The sequence below is a fragment of the Zosterops lateralis genome (assembly GCF_965231275.1).
Source record: "Zosterops lateralis genome assembly, chromosome: 3".
NCBI lineage: Eukaryota > Metazoa > Chordata > Aves > Passeriformes > Zosteropidae > Zosterops > Zosterops lateralis.
Window position 1 is genome coordinate 74,111,360 of NC_139764.1, and position 17,512 is coordinate 74,128,871.

The 17,512-nt window shown below is 36.6% G+C and overlaps 1 protein-coding gene across 3 annotated transcripts in view; it reads right to left on the reverse strand.

Moving 5' to 3' along the window:
* Positions 1-17,512, reverse strand: part of KLHL32 (kelch like family member 32) — a 120,393-nt gene that overhangs the window by 42,446 nt on the left and 60,435 nt on the right. The window lies entirely within an intron of this gene.

The following is a 17,512-nucleotide window of genomic DNA, read 5'->3' on the forward strand; positions in this document are numbered from 1 at the left end:
CCAACCACAGGCATCAACATATAGTGGATGTTTGCCTCCTACTCCTTCTCCCTCTCCTTCCAGCGGCTGAAAATGCGAGGAGACAAAAGCTATAGCAGCTCAAGGCAGGGAGCTTTGTCCATCCTGCTAACAGATGACCAATATTTATGGGCTAATGTTTTCAGCTTGGCATCCCTCATAAATTAGTATCTAGACAACTAACTATCACTGTTCTAGACTGGTCCCTTCAGGGAAAAGGCCAAGAATTCACCTCTATTAGACAGAAGTACCCAGGGCACCTGGGAAATGATCATGTTTACCCATTTTCTCTGTTCTTGCTGCATGCTCACACCTCTGTTCCTCTCTCCTCCACAATCCCGGTTTTCATCTCACAATTTACCGCACTGCTCCTTATCAGGCGCCTTCTCCTTGACCAGCCCCATGTGTGGGAATGACAAGGAGCCTCGTCAGTCTCACTTTGCTGGTGAGTTAACACAGGGACTGGAGCAAGGAAGAGAAACAGACTAAATTAAGTCAATTTCACTTTCACTGCTCTGCTGGATGGAATGGCAGCACCAAATGAAACTGACAAGAAATCTTGTAAATGTCAAATGAGCTGCACGGCTGGCAGATAGAGCAGAGCAACAGGGAAGATGGGAAAGTGCGAAGAGGGGTTTTTTTGGAATGTTTTATGGACTACATCTTGAACGTGTGAATTGGGTGCCTGTCCTGATGACTGTGGAGCTGTTTATGCATATGCAATGGAGAGTGGAGAAAGAATTTTTTAACCTGCTTAGAGGAGTCAGTACTGGAGGAAATGGAATCAAATTCCTGTGGAGGTTCCTACTTGTTACATAATCTCCCAGTCTGAACAGTGCACCTTCCCTAGCAGAACTGTACACAAAGGTAAATCCTGTTCATTATCTACTTAGACTTCTGCGTAAGAGTTTCCCACGGTTTTCTTGGAAGAACAAAGGTAAGTTCTTTACATTGTCAGAACAAGCACTAACAGCCATCATCCCAAAAGCCACAGCTATTCTAGTGTCAGCTCCTCCTCAGAGGAGGTAAGGATAAATCTGCAGTTGCAGAAAGAAAGAGAAAAGAATGAATTTTACATGAGAAGTATCTGCTCTGTGTGCTTGCTTGGTGATTTAGTATCTTCAGATCACAGATGGCACCTCACAACCCCACTCCTGTGATGGCCATGCAATGGTGGCAACAACACATAGGAGTCTAATCAAAGCAAACATCACAGTATTTGACAAGCAACAACCACAGTTTATTGCCCCTGGTTCAGAAAACTAGCTTTTCACAGAATGCACTGATTGAATAAATCCCAAATGCCAGAAAGAAATTTAGAAGAGCTCAGAGTGTATTTATTGAGCTCTTTTGTGGTCAATGGCTATGTCTAGGGACATATATATATATATAAAAATAATCAAGCACTGTGAGCTGAGGACCAACAGCCCCACTAAAATACATGCATGGTCAAACCTCACTTAGTGTTGGTTGAGAAGGAGAGGTGGCTTTTAGCAGACTTTGGAGGAGGAAAGTACTGGAGATAACATAATGGAATCCTTATTAGAGAGAACCAGTTATGAGACACACAAATACAATCTACCCCTAAAAAATCTTCACATTTTCAGTGAAATCTGAATGACACTGGTAAGCCTTCCTTTTAGATTTGGATATTTTTCATGAGCTCCAAACTCACCTATCCTCTCAAATCAGTAGCAATTGAAGGTGTTTTTAGGAAAGCTGTCTTACAGTTGAAGAGGCCAAATACACTTACGGATTTATTAACAAAAATCTCACCAGTTATTTACACTGCATGTAATAACTTATTTCAGATGGTTATTTATGTATGTGTGTTTATTTATTTATTATTTGGGTTATGTGTTTACCTATTTTCATAGCTAAGTTTCAGATGATTTTTGATGCTTCCTAACATGATGTGTTTGTCACCTGCTGAACTTACAGTCTACTTCTTAATGAATACTGAAAGTTTTGTTAAAACTGGCCTTGGCCTAGAATCAGTAATGATCATTTCTGATTTTGTAAGGTTACAGTTGATCCACAGGTTCATATTTCACAGACAAAGAAGCAAATATTGCATAAGGCTTTACAAATGAAAATCAAGATTATGCAGTACTATACACTACTGTCTCAGTTATGATCTTAGAGGGCAAAAATGTCACACTGAGATTGCTTGATGTATACCCCAGATCATTTTTTATGATCTTTTGCTTTGCTCTTATAAGTGGTAAAACTTTCAAAAATAGACTAAATGAAGTATGTAAGTCAGTAGTAAGAAAAATGCACATTATCTTCTGGCTTTAAAAAAGTCCCACAGGAAGGATCAAAGCAATCACTGTCAGCTCAGTCTGATTTGAATAGATTTTTCACACTAAAATCTTAATTGAAATAAAACCTTTGATAAATGGCGAAATAGGCTGCTAAACAGGAAATTTAGGTGTGGTCATGAGTAAGAGTACTAGCAGTCTCTGCTTTCTACAGATTTTATTATATTGTGTTAACTGAATAACTAAATTTTGAAGTAGTGTGTGTCTTTCTTGTGGTAATGTATTGCAGTGTATGTTCTTTGAAAACATGCAATACAAACCAAGCTTATGTAAATTTTTTAAACTTTTAGCCCCTTTTTGATAAACTTTTATGTATATGCCACTTTTTTGAACTGAAGGATGAAATATGAATACAAGCAGAACTGTCACTAAGAGCTGAAGGTAGTGATCCTATCTCTTCTAATATGATGCATGCTACACTGCTAAAACATTCAGACTAAGAAAATGTGTATAAAATTATAGATACAGCGTTTAAAACAAAATTGAAATAGTTCTGAAATCTCACAGTAAACTCAAACCAGTTTAGTAAATTGGCCAAATTTTATATCAGTGTCTACTTCTAAAATAAGAAACTGCCTTAGATCCTATGCATCCTACTTAGTGTGAATTCCCCCACTGAAGCAAGAGAATCTATTATTCCCCACTAAGAGTCTTCTGATTCAGTAGTATCAACCTTTAGATGCCAAACCAATTCAACAATGAGTTGACATTTAAAAGCCTCATAAAAGAAAACATGTTCTACAAACAAACATAATCTTAAAGACAACAATATTAAATATTCAAAATAAGTGATGTGACAGTGCGAATATTTTGATACAGAGGTGTATTTTAATATAGAGATATGATAAATTGTCAAACAGGAAAAATAGATATAAACATTGTGTTTAAATTGCTTCCAAAACCATCTTTATTCGTTCATACTTTAAAAAATAATTGCCTTGCACAAGCCACAGAAAAGGATGTAACAGATTGATAAATTAGAGTTAATCATAACCAAGTACACAGCAGACTACAATATACCTCTATTCCTGTGCTCCGTGTTATAAATAGCAGAAAAAGCACAAGGAGAACTAAGGGGAAAGAATGCATTTCTTTATGACCTTATTTGAAAGATAAACTCCTTGGGGAAATACAATTTATTCAGATTATCAAGACCCTGCTGTGCAAATCTACAGTCTGGGAGCACACTACGGAGATCAAACAATATTTACTTTATTCTGTTGGGTATAAAAGCTTTTAATGAATGCATAATTAAAACAGCAAAAGTATATACAGCTTTAGAATTCCACTGCCAAGCCAAGCCATTAATATCCAAAGTACCGTAACCAGTTGTATCTCCACCTGCTTCCTGTTTAGATTACAATACTGTTATAAATCAAGGTATTAAATGACTAGCCCTGTTGCTGTAGCAGACAAAAGTTGCATGGTGACACTATTTCCCCCTTTTCTCAAAGGGGTTCAGCCTCTTTAAAGCAAAACCAACCCCAAGTGTGAGGTCTCTGAGACAGGGACATAGCTATTCAAAATCCTTAAGCAGCACAGGTCTTGAACCTGCATCCTCCAGGTTCTCTGCCACATTAAATACTATGAGCCAGCTGCACCATTCAGAAAAAAACCCTTGACAAAATCATAGCAAAGATGTATCCTAAATAGATAAGGGATAGTAGCAAAATGAAAAATCATAATGACAAAATATACTTACCTGACAACAAAAGGGACCACACAATTTTAAGATAAAAGAAATCCAGTTCTGCCCGTTCTGTTTCTTCGTATATCAAAGGTTTTAGTTCTGCAAAACCTCACACATTTACCCAAGAACTAACAGATCGTGACCACACTCAACAGCACAGCAACAGACACAAAGATTTCATAATAAGCATAAGCACAAAAAGTGTATTTTAGGTCTTATTTGAAATTTGCCTCTGTCAAACACCAAAGTCATCCAGTTGAGCCATGAAAAGAATTTTACTGAAGCCTGGTCACAGTTGGCCACGCTGGAACAGCCTGGAACAGCTGGCTCAGAATTTTTCAATGTATAGAACTGATTACACTTATGAGATAAGTGCAAACTGCAGATGTGTTTATAGACAAAGTAAAAGATGGCTTTCTAAGTGACTCATTTTATACAATTAAATCTTCTGATAAATCACTGCTTTCTCACTTATTTCTGTAATTCTTGCTTTTGTTTTCTCCTTTGAGCATGAAAAGTTAATTTGCATCCTTGCTGCTATTTTAAAGTAGGTCTAGCGCTAAGTGAAAGACCAACAATATCAAAACATTTCAGCCCTATTATATTTCCTCTACCCTATGAGAATTTATTTCCTTTCCCACTTATTGTTGTTTCTCTATAGCTGCTCAGTTTTCAGGTTTAATCCTGCTGGCTGGTGCTACTGAGAATCCTCTTTGAAGGCACAGAGGAGGTCTGTGAGCTTCACAAGCACAGAGGAAAGATTCTCAGATTGCTCATGTGATGACACAAATGTGTGGTCTTCAAAAAAAGAAAGTGAAACATGCCATATGTAAAATTAAAAAAGGCAAACATTTTCTAGAAACTCAGTCAGATTGATCTACATTATTAAATAGTACAAATATCTTCAACTGCCAATCCAATTAAATATTTTAGGTGACTCTGATTATATATACCTTTTATAATCTGTATACAGAATTATGTGTACCATGGAAAGAAATAAAATAATGAAATATTAAGACTATACAGTTAAATTTTCATGGCACCAGTGAAACAACTACAGGTAAGGTTCTGCAGACGTTTCAATAGCGGCCTTCCCTTGGTTAACAGATGCTGCTATAAGAATTTAAAAAATTATTTTAAGTGTCCCTGGCACAGAAACTCCCCAAAAAAGCTTCACATCTAACCAGCTACTCCTGGCAAGATAACCATAGCAATACATTGTATTTTGCAAATAAAACTACAGGGACGAAGGAAAATGGCAATCTTCTAACCCTTCACCTGGCACTTTTGCATCATTTCACACAGTAGAAACACAAAGCAAGGATTTGACGAGATTTATCAATATTAAGTATTTTTTCCTATTATGGGCATTGCTTGTCCCTCTGTACTCACCACTGGTGAGGACACAACTTGAGTGCTGTGACCAGTTCTGGGCTCCTCACACAAGGAGGACATTGAATGGGCTGGAGAGAGTCCAGAGAAGGGCAATGAGCTGGTGAAGGGTTTAGAGAGTGACTCATATGAGAAGTGGTTGAGAGAACTGGAGGTGTTTAGCCTGGAGAAAAGGAGGCTCAAGGATGACTTTATCACTTTCTACAACCACCTGAAAGGAGGGTGTAGCCAGGTGGGGGTGGTCTCTTCTCCCAGTGACAGGAGAAGAGGAAATTTCCTCCAGCTGCACCAGGAGAGGTTCAGGTTGGACACCTGGAAGAATTTTTTCTTTGAAAGGGTGGTTAAGCATTGGAACAGGTTGCCCAGGGAAGTGGTGGAATCATCATCTCTGGAACTGTTCAAGAAACAACTGGACATGGCACTTCGTGTGGTGTTTAATTGACATGGTGGTATTTGGTCAAAGGTCAGACTCAATCTTTGAGGTATTTTCCAACCTTAATGATTTTATGATTCTATTCTGTGAAAAGTAGGCAAGTAAATTCTCCTTAATATACTGAAAACCAAAATAAATCTTAAATGAGTATTAAGTATGAAAACTTTTAGACATAGGAAATAGAAAAAGAAAAATTATTTCTAATTCACAGTACGTTATTTTTATTCTTAATTCATATCTCCATTACCATCATGGAGGACAGAGGGAAAGGAAAAAATATTTGAAATCAACATTCCTGATATATCTGTTAATAGCGGTATTAGTGTACCTGACAGTTTCCCTTTCCAATAACTTGTTATTTTGACAACATTTAATAAGTCAAGCTGAAGTTTTCCAGCTTCAAGATGAATCACTTGAAATCCCTTGAAAACATCCCTAAAAGTGTATTATACATTATTAAGAATGAGCCTGACAGGAAAAGACCATTGCTCTTCCATATTAAAAATATCCAGAAGAATGGAAACAGATCATAGGAGTTGCCATCCCTGTGAACAACTTCCACTGACACACCTCATAAAGCCTCAAGAAAATAATTTATATATACTCAGTAACAAATTGTTTGAACTTTTCAGTCCAAAATCTCATCACAGCTGCACTGCCCATTCCAAAGCTAAGCATGATTATGTCTGCATCATTGTGAACAGTGGGCCTAATCACAATGACAAAACCCAAATGCTGAATGGCTGTTTTTATTGTGCTGCTTGGGATCTACTTTGGAGACCCAGCAGATCAGAAAAAGACACTGTCACTTTCAGATGCAGCAGCATGAAAAAACCCTAGACCAAAGAACAAGAGAGCAGATCCAGACAAGAACCCCAGAGATTACAAGAGGTAAACAGTACTGGAATATAGCAGGAGACTTAGAATCACAATTCAGAGAAGACATGGTTTCTGGAGGAGGCTGAGTGATTTTTCCTCCAACTATTCTGCATATATGTGAGTGAAAAATGACAAAGACTTATGAGTCTTCATCACTGATTAGTGATCACTTCATCATCGTCACTAACTAAAAAAACAAAGGCAACATTCACAACTGAAGACATTACATTAAATAAAAAATAGGGAGCTTATTTAAGATTATCAATATACTAATGTGAACTCTCTAAGTATAAATAAGAACAAGGATGCTTATATGCAAAGAATATATAATATGATTCAAACAACGGTTTCATAATGTTTTAATGACATTTTATTTCCAGAACATTTCACTGATGTATACATGTGCTCTGTATTAAGCCTAGAAAGGGGCCACTTTTCTTAAAAACATGTTTCAGGGAACAGCCTGTCACCAAATGCTTAAGGATTACAAAGGTAATAGACACATCTAAAAATTAAGAATTGGAAAAGGGTAGCTGTAGTGAGCTGGTCATCCAGTAACATCAGAGAATGAAACAAATTGCCTAAAATACATGGAATAACACGTTATTTAACACAGATAAATTCAAGTCTCAGAAATGTTTGCAAAAGAACCCAAAGCAACAAAACTTCCTTAGAATTTTAAAGCAGTATACAATATTCTATCTACCAAAACGCTGAATCCAATGCAGGATAACTCAATAATGAGTATAACTTTGATAGAAAAAAAATCCTCAAGGAATCAATTTTGATCCAATACTGTTAACAGTTTAATTGAAGTAAAGAATGGTAAATTTTATCTGCAGAAGACTCTGCAAGGACAGCATGAGTATTGTCAGGCTTTCCTGGTTAAGTGAAAAAAATAAAAGGGAAAATAAAAAGTGTGGGTGCATCTATATCTATCTGGGAACCAGTAACATAATATAGAAAATATAGCAGGCTCTATTTGGAACACTGACAAGCCATCAGGAGGCACTAAGAAACAGTCATAAATAGCAACATCAGTTCTCAGAACAGTGCTGTAGCAAAAAAAAAAAAAAAAAGCTCATGTTGTAAAATGCACACCCAGTATCGCCCAATAAAAGAAACAAGCCCTCTTTCTGCTTCAACATTGCATTTTAAATCTACTCTTCAATTATTGGTCCCAGTTCTGAAGTCCAAGCTTTAAGGATACTTAAAAACTACAGGTTGGAAAACCAACCTTGCAAGACTTCAGGTGCTCAGCTTAGTTTTTAAAAGAAAGACTCCTGGAGGATTTAATCTTGAGCAAAGACATTTATAACATGGAGAGAATATATGAAAGGAAAAATTGCTCTGACTAAATTTTCAGAAAATAGTTTCTGGTGGATGAGTTGCCCTGGACAAGGAACTAGAAAGTACAGGACTGTTTGCATTGGCTTCATGGGATTATGTACATTTTACAGCTCTGCATTAAAAAAATGACTGCAATAAAACAAGTTTTTTTGACAACTGTCTGTACAGCTAAAGAAGGAAATATTTGTGCAATTTGACCGCTGGGGTTATAATGGTTTCTCATTCCTCTCAAAAGCAAGAGACTTGTTGCAGCTGCAGGAAGATATGAGAGTGCTCAGCAGTTAAAAGAACCTGACTGTAAGTATGTGAATGATAAAAAGGCAACATTTCCATTTTATTTGGAAAACTGTTATTTGTTCAGGTATCTCTATACTCCTGCAATATCTGATCTCAGCTCAAAAATCACTAAGAATTTTATTTTTGTTGCTTATAGCAGTAAACCAAGACAAGTTCTCATTTTACAGAGGAAAAAAGGAGAAGCAGAAGAATAATTTAAAAGATTTCCCATGATACAGAATATACAAAGAATAGACCTCAAATGCCTGGAACCTAATCCAGCGCTCTAGTAGTTGGATAATTCCTGTTTTCACCAACTTTAACAGAATTTTAAGTTACGTATGTGGTTCAATATATTAGCCAAATGTTTGTAACATCTATTGTATAGGAATTATAGCCCACTGAAAGAAAACTCTCTACAATCTCTTTCCCCAGATTTATGCAGTGAAAAGAACATCTCTTTTTCCCCACAACTAGGAGCTGTGTTATTAGTAGGTTTACAATGTAACAATCAGAACTGATTTCAGGAGATAAACAGCATTAAAAGGAATAGTGGTAGGCTATAAATAAGCAGAAAAGTAAAAGGATGAAAAAAAAATCTGGAAGAGCTTCCTTTTTTATTTCCAGGCTAAGCTTATTTTAAGCATTATTAATGAGGGATTTACTTGTCATTCTTTCAGTCAGAAATTATTATAAATCTGACTTTCAAAACTAGAAAACCTGGAAAGGGTGAAGGCCAAATGTAAAAAACGGGCCTTGACTCAACATCCAGTTTGATTTCCTACATGCCCGTATCTCAATCCTGTAGAGTTTGAAAGGCACCTCTCCAGCATTTCTCCTTAAACATTAAAAGAATCAAGTGAAGCAACCCTCTGTGGAGAAGGACCTGGGAGTCCTGGTGGACAACAAACTGTCCATGAGCCAGCAGTGTGTCCTTGTGGCCAAAAAGAACAATGGTGTCCTGGGGTACATCAGGAAGAGCATTGCCAGCAGGTCGAGGGAGGTGATCCTACCCCCCTACTGAGCCCTGGTGAGGCCACACCTGGAGTGCTGTGTCCAGCCCTGGGCTCCTCAGGAAGTGGGAGACATGGAACTCCTGGAGAGGATCCAGCAAAGGGCTATGAAGATGTTTAGTGGACTGAAGTATCTCTGTTATGAGAAAAGGCTGAGGGAACTGGGGCTGTTCAGCCTCAAGAAGAGGTGATTGAGAGGGGATCTCAACAATATATCTGAAGGGATGGTGCCAAGAGAATGGAGCCAGGCTCTTCCTGGTGGTGCCAAGCAACAGGACAAGAGGCAACAGACACAAACTGATACACAGGAAGTTCCACCTGAATATGAGGAAGAATGTCTGTACTGTGCAGGTGACTGAGTACTGGAACAGATTGCTCAGAGAGGTTGTGGAGTCTCCCTCACTGGAAATATCTGAGAACTATCTGGACACAATCCTGCGCTCTGTGCTGTAGGATGACCCAGCTTGAGCAGGAAGGTTGGACCAGACAACTCACCATGTTACTTATCAACCTGACTCACTCTGTGAAACTCTTTCACAGAACATCTCATTTAAAGATGAAACATAGCTCAGTTGCTTCAAAAAGAATGTACTTCTGCAGAACAGTCACTGCTTTCAAAAATTAACTACAGCTTACTGAAAAAGTTTTTAGCCAATGATTGTTCGGTGCAATGTTATAGAAGTTAGTCCTTTTTCAAACACAAATTTCAGTAAGAAATGTTGCTAAAACATTCAAACTGCAAAGATTTCAATCACACTTATAAGCAAAACCCTACCAACAGCTTATAAAAGGTTACATGCCTGATATTGTTTGTTTTCCCCCACCTCAAAATATTCACCACACACCCCCGATCTTTTTTGCTACTTGTTTTGCTCCTTTTCAAGAAATTCTGTAACCTGTTCAAGTTTTGGTCCAGGGTTGAATGGTGCTATGTGAGTCCAGAACTTGATTAGGAATACATGAAAGTTAAGACTCACAATAGTACCTAGGATAGTCACATAATCTCAAGTGTTTGATTACAGTAAACTTTCAACAGCAGTCTCAGGGGTCCTGGACATCACCATTGCATACATGTACTTCCCACATACTTCAGTTCCCCATGAAGATGGTAATGCTGCAAATGAGTAAAAATACTGAGAGGCAGGCAAACCCAAATATAAACACATATAAACACTGATTTGGGTCATGGTGTATGACAGTAGGCCTGTGCCTCTGATCTACAACATGCCATATCAAGCCAGTTGGACTTCCAATCCTAGTGACCACTGGCAATGAACATACCTGAGGTTACTATAATACTTTCCCACAATAATCAGGTGTGCTGAGATGCTACGGAAACTCAGGACCCTTTACATGTATAATTAGAATAGATAATGCTTTCAATTAACAAGGAGAAAACACTGAAATGGAATTTAGAAAAAAAGTCCACTATATAGCTTTGCAAACTTCCACAACAAAGGTCAAAGTGTTTACAAGACAAGTTCAGCCAATATATCACTAATCCAGAGAACACAACAGCTCCCATAAAAATTACCATAGGAAGAATTCCGCGTGTTACCAGTTCAGTTCCTACTGAACTATAAATAAAAGTCCTGGTTTAAGATCTAATGCTGCCTATACAGCTAGACACACTGTGACAGAAATCAAAAATTCTGTAAAACTGTTTAAACAGATGGGAATTTTAGCAACAACTTCCTTCAAATTAATAAACAGATGTTTTGAAAATATTACACAAGAAAACAGGTGAATGAAGTTACAGGCATTTCTCATGTTTGAAATGTTTTTCATGTTTGAAATAACACAGTTGCAGGACTTTATCGATGGTTAATAAAGTTGTTGATGCTACTAATCTTTAGGCTTGAATCTTTAATTTTTAGAATTACTGAGAAGAATGAGGACAATTTATAACTTTCAAAGCTCTGATTACATATTGGCTGAAGATTCAGTAAGTCATTACAGCATGTATACATTTATATTAATTCTGGTTTCAAGGCCTATTCAATACCTTGGACAGAAAGAAGTGTCTTTATTCTAAATAGAGTTAGTCTACATCACTATTCTGAAGTGAAATATAAGTTCTACTCATGCAGTTGTGCAAAAAAAAAACCAAAAGTGATGGAATGTGCTAAAATGTTGTTTCATTTACTGCTGCTACAAAATCTACTGGAAAACATCAACAGCCTTATATGGAACTTGTTTTTTTTCTTTGCGTTCCTCTATTAACAAAAATGGTTTAACAGTATTTAACAGTAGTTAGAAAGAGACGATAATCTGCAATACTTCCTTTTCTGAAGCTACTTTTACGTAATTTGGGCTTAGGTAATTTTTCTCACAAATCTTTCTTCTTAACTAGCACAATTAGTTGAGTATGTTGTAAGCAGTTCAGGTAGATGGATCACACAGTAACGATTAGGCCATCAGAAAAACATAAAAAATGGTGGGGCAGCGTATCAACTGCCAAATATATAGGTTTGTATCAAGTCCATATTTCTTTAACCTTTAGCAAGAGATGATATAAAAAAGACTAAAATGTAAATACTGCATAACTGGAGAATGTATTAACTTGGATCCTCGTTACTTTAGTCCATCTTCATCATCACATAAACAAGGTTTTGAAAGTCTCTTCTATTAAACTGACAGAAAAATTAACATAAAATATATAAGGTCTTTTTGACATCTTTTAAAGACAGAGCAGACTGAATCATCCACTATTTTCCTTAGTCTAACACTTCAGGTGTTAAGTTGCCTCCTGAAATTCCATCAAATAATACATTTTCTCAAGAAAAATTTTGCTACTGCATTTAGAATTTGACCCCCGTGAAAATAATACCAGTGTATCTAAAAATACAAGGTAGACAAGAGGTAAAAAATATTTACTTCATAATGAGGAATGAAGAAAATCAGTTCTATTTTGGGTAAGCTAGTATAGAGGAAAGAAAAGATGAACAATTAACTCTCTACCACACTGATACTTCTGAGATAAAATCAGATTGTAACTCACTTCAAGCCCAGTGTTCTCTTCAGGTTCATAGGTTACAAATGATTTATAGTCACCATTTCATACTTAGCATTCTAGCTTTTCCCCATATTGTAAATACTTTATAATCAAAGGATTTTCTTTTTTCAGGAATACCTTTGCTAAAATGGCTTAACACAACTCAAAGTGCTTTAGATGAAAGCAAATTTAAGAAAAATTTCCCTCTGCTTCTTTCCAGGAGGTAAAAATCCCTCTCTATGTCTGCTGCCTATATTCTTCTTCTTTCACATTAGAGCTGTAAGTCTCCTCTTTCAGGTCACGTCTTCCACATAAAAGTGCTAAACTAATGCCGCTTAATGACAAATTAATGTCCATGAATAAAAAATACACCTCTAATAGCATAGAGTAATTTGCCATTACAATATCATCATTGGACATGCCCCTGGTTTAATACGATGTATTTAATTCATAACTTAATGAGTGATATATAAAAAGAGAGAGATGAACCCTGCAATTACATTTATGTGAGCCTGTCACCTTATTTGTAAAACCTTAGAGTCATTTACATTCAAATTAGAACAAATGAGTGATTTCACAAAGTGCAGTGATAAATGACCATTGCTGCACAAGACAGAACTGTATTTCCTGTGAAAACATTAACAGTTTCCTATTATTTGTTAAAAATTACAATGCATATTGTCCAGTGTTGTGTGAATAATGACTTTTTTACTGATTAGGTCAGAAGACTAATACAGAGTAAAAATAAATAATTTTTCTTTTCATTTTTTCTGATTTTAGCTTGAATTTCTCTGCTCAAACTGTTAATGGACTCACACTGCCACCTGCTGCCCAGGCCCGGGGAGGAAGGGCCCTGACTGCCTCATTTCAAGTCCAGTTCAGCCATTCTGCCTTCTGGGTGTCATTTCTTGCAATAAACAAAATTTTCCTCCAGACTTCTAAGTGTACATGTCGCTGAGAACACAAGCAGATAAAGATATCTGCTCTACTCAGTTACAAATACTTCCATTTTAGGGACTCATGCATCCAAACTGCCTCAACTCGTAAGGAGAATTTAAAGCAAGATACACTCGGGATTGGGAGGGACAGGGAGAACATCAAACATCAGTATTGATCAGATGGTAATAAAAACAAAGAAGAATTTTGTACATTAAGCATTCTGGTATTCATCAGCCCCTGATTACAGCTTTATAAAAATACTGGAAAGGTTCCAGAAGCAGAAATCTTTCAGGGACTGATGGACAGAAAGGTCGTCTAAAGAGTCCACAATGGCTAGAATGACAACATGAGAAGGGCAGGGAGGGAAACTGTGAAGCAATACAGTTTCCCTGTTCCTACTTAAAACACATACCAAAGCCACTCACCCTTCCCAACAGAATCTGGAAAGAGATGGCAGATACAGCACTAAACTTCCTCTTCCCAACTTGTGACCTCTCCTGGAAATTTGCTGCAGAGGACTGGCTATGTGTATCCATACACCCTAGACAGCCTGGGAGCTTTGCTCTTGTCAGCAATGGTTAACCTAGATATTGCAGCATCATTTCTTTACACATTCATTATCAGTTTCAATTCACACTGCAGATAAATAGCAGCAAGTGGATTACAGCAAGAATGGGATTCAAAGTGACAGGGTATTGTCACTTTGGTATATTTTCATTTTCCCCACTGATATCAACTAAAAATTGAAGAAAAACACCATCTTTTTTTTTCCCAAAGTCCCATTTTAAGTTGGAATCCTCACTAGTGCAACCATATTCCATATATATACATCATTATCTCTGTAATGTATCTGTATATTAAAGAGATAACAGAAAAAAATTCCCAGAGTTATTTTTGAGTTTTGTCCAAGAACTTTTCTAATGACTATCAATAGCTCAATGACAACAGCTGACAAAACTTACTCCTTCAAAAAATAGCAGGCTAGCACAGCAACAACTGGTTGTGTAACACTTAAAAACAGAAAAATGTGAGACATTATTTTTGTCTACTTTGTATTCTTAGCATGGGAAGGTTACTTCACCACAGGATAAAGTTGGTAGACTTAAGCTTGCTGGTGGTGACTAATTCTGGGGGATTGAGGGGAGTGTGCAGAGTGTGCATGCATGTACTTAGATTAAAAACTCAGTATTAGTTAAAAAAAGCAAGCCTTGGTTGCTAGATGACCTTTAGATTTTCTTTCCAGCAGTTTAATTCGCTCTATATGAAAAACCCAGGAGCTAAAATCCCAACTGGTCTGGGGCTTCCAGCAATACAAAGGTGATGCTCTCAATCTCTGGTGTACAAATTAATTCATCTCTGAAGGAGTTTATCTTAGTGAAAGTTGGGATTGTCATTGGCACTGTTCCAAATGGAGAAGTTGGGTCTAAGAAAAATAAATAGCTTTGAAAAGCTCTGGCCTACCCACATATATAAACCATGCACACTCCTCCTTTTAATTCCACACACAAATTTATTTGTAGCTTCTTCCATTTAAAACAGTAACATATTTCAATCTACAACAAATTCAAATAGTTTAAAATTAGAAGAAGAAAATATTTAGATCATTAGGCATTTGTACACCAGGAAAAAAATGGGTTTTTAAGCCTAAATTGACCATTACAGTAGAAGGTTAAAAATCAAATTCCTCTACCCAAGACAATTTGCCTGTTTCAATCATTACCATCAATTATTCCAGGAGGATTTGTGAGTTGATTAATCTTATTTTTGTATTTCAGGTCTGATCCTCCTCACTATCTGCTTTTTTATACAAGAATCCAGAGCAGGACAGTACAGAGGCAGTTCCAAGAAAATTCCAGTTGACTGCTGTTGTACAATGCTGTGCTCAGGCTTATTTTAGTCACTCACCTAAAATGTTCTTTTCTTTTTAGCTTAAATTAGCAGTCTTTAAAGATGGTATGACTGACATCAGTAGCAAGTAAGCAGATATACCTGTAGCAGAGTTCCATTTAATGTAATGAAGTTTCTAAAAAGTAATCTGGTACATTTACTATTTAACAGGAAACCTAATGCACTTAAAATCAATGGGAAAATTGGCGTCAAACTTTCAAGTTCACTTGACACAGAAACATTTAGGATCCCAAGAAAAATTTTTACAAGTCAGAGTAACTTCAGTGGCAATCAGGATCCTCACTGCTCATGTCTACTATAACTGCTTCTCCTAGGAACTGTGAGAATAAGAAATAATTTCCAGCATTAAGTACAAGGACAATCACTTCAAGTAAGTCTGTACTGAAACTATGCCACCATCCAACCAATACAAATAACATAAACAATGTCCCAGACTCTGTCTAGTGTGTAAACTTAATTTGTTCTTCACAAAAGGTGTCTTAACTGGCAGCAGAAAATTAAAGGGATAAATGCTATCTAAAAGTCATGCCATGTCCTGCCTCTCAGAAATTAGTGCTTTGCTTTGGACTGCTCTGCAGCTTCTAAACTCCTCACCCACAACTGTCATATCTTGAATGTAATTCAGAATGTACCTAGAACTCCACTGGAAAAAAAAAAAAAATACTGCACTTCAGAATAAACAGAAAAATCACTTAGCTTTAAGATTTCAATTATGGACAGTTCAATAACCCAGATCCCTGAATACCAGTGGAAATCAACCTCTGCTTTAATAAACAATTACTACCCACACAATACTGAGCTGATGTTGATCAGTAGAAGGAAAATCCATTAGAAACTTATATTCTCAATAGCATTCCCTTCTTATTAAAACTCTTTGATTGTTGAAATAATTTGCAGTTTGTGGCTGTCTTGTACTGAATACACAAACAGTTGAGGAAAAAGACAAAACTTCTTAGATCTACAACCAGTTATGTAACTCAGACATACTCATGAAACAAACATTTTTATGTTCTGAATAAATGTTTTAACACATTTATTCTCTTGCATAAGAATAAAGTTGTCATGTAACCTTCAGAAAAACATTCACAAGCTTTAAAGTGCAAAACAGGTCATCACAAACACACTACCTAATACCATGTTCTCTACAGTTCCATTTTAAAAAGTCCATTTTCAGATGTCCACCACATTTAATGCCTTTAACTAGCTATCTCTTGCTTATGACATAGGACAAATATGGTCCACTTCTAAAAGGGAAAGGAGATATTCAGACAACCCATTTCTGTTATATTTCAAAGTTTGCCTATTGGCTGCAGCTCTCTGCATTAGCCTCCTTTGAAAACCTCAGCCAAAACTGACAATCAATCTGAGCTGGAGGAGGAACTTGGGAAACAAGAACCTGAGAGAACTGGATGTGCATGCTGCAAGGAAATGCTGTTTGAGTGATCAGAGACCTCAGTGCCACTGAAGGTACACAAAGTTCAAGCCTTTAGCTCTCCCACACCTCTGTAGCAGTTAAGAAAAATTGCATTGCCTTACCGTTTCTTCAGCCTGAGACAGATGTGTGCGCTTACAAGCCTTGTTTCAATGTTTAATGTACCTGAGAATTATGCAGATGACATGAGAGATTCATGAATATGTATGTATCTCAAATAAAATACATCAGCATGCTTCAAAAGAGTCCCCTTCTATAAATGAAGCTAGAAACAAAACCCCCAAACAGCAGAGGTTGTGGAATAATCGTAATTCAAGGTATGACAATGCTGATATGGGGGGAGAAGTCTGCACTACACAAAGCTGGAATTAAGACCTAAAGTAAGGAATACTTGGGTATTTCTCTTGTTTGCAAATAAAGAAAATATGATTTACCACAATTTTAAAATAAAAACTATTAAATTATCAATATAAAATGAGCATAACTTTTCAAATTAAAATATTGAATCAACATTAGATGCTACAAAACACTTGATATTTAGAAGTTTGTAGCTGATAAAACGCATTTAATAAACTAGCAGTGTTGTCAGAAACCTCCCCTGCATTACCTAATTAAGGGTAGGGAGAAAATGTTCCTCTCCTTTTTCCTGTCTTTCCCTTGATTGTGAACTCTTTAAAAAGTTGTCATAAATGCAATTAAAACAATTTGTTACAGAATTTTTTTTGAAATTCGTAAAAAAAATTGAAGTCCTCTAAGCTGTTTAGTCAATAAGAAAGAGGATCTGTCACAGTCAAAACAACATTTTGTTTATTCTGTGACAACCAAGAGGAAATTCTTTAAAGACCAGTCAATATAAAAGCATG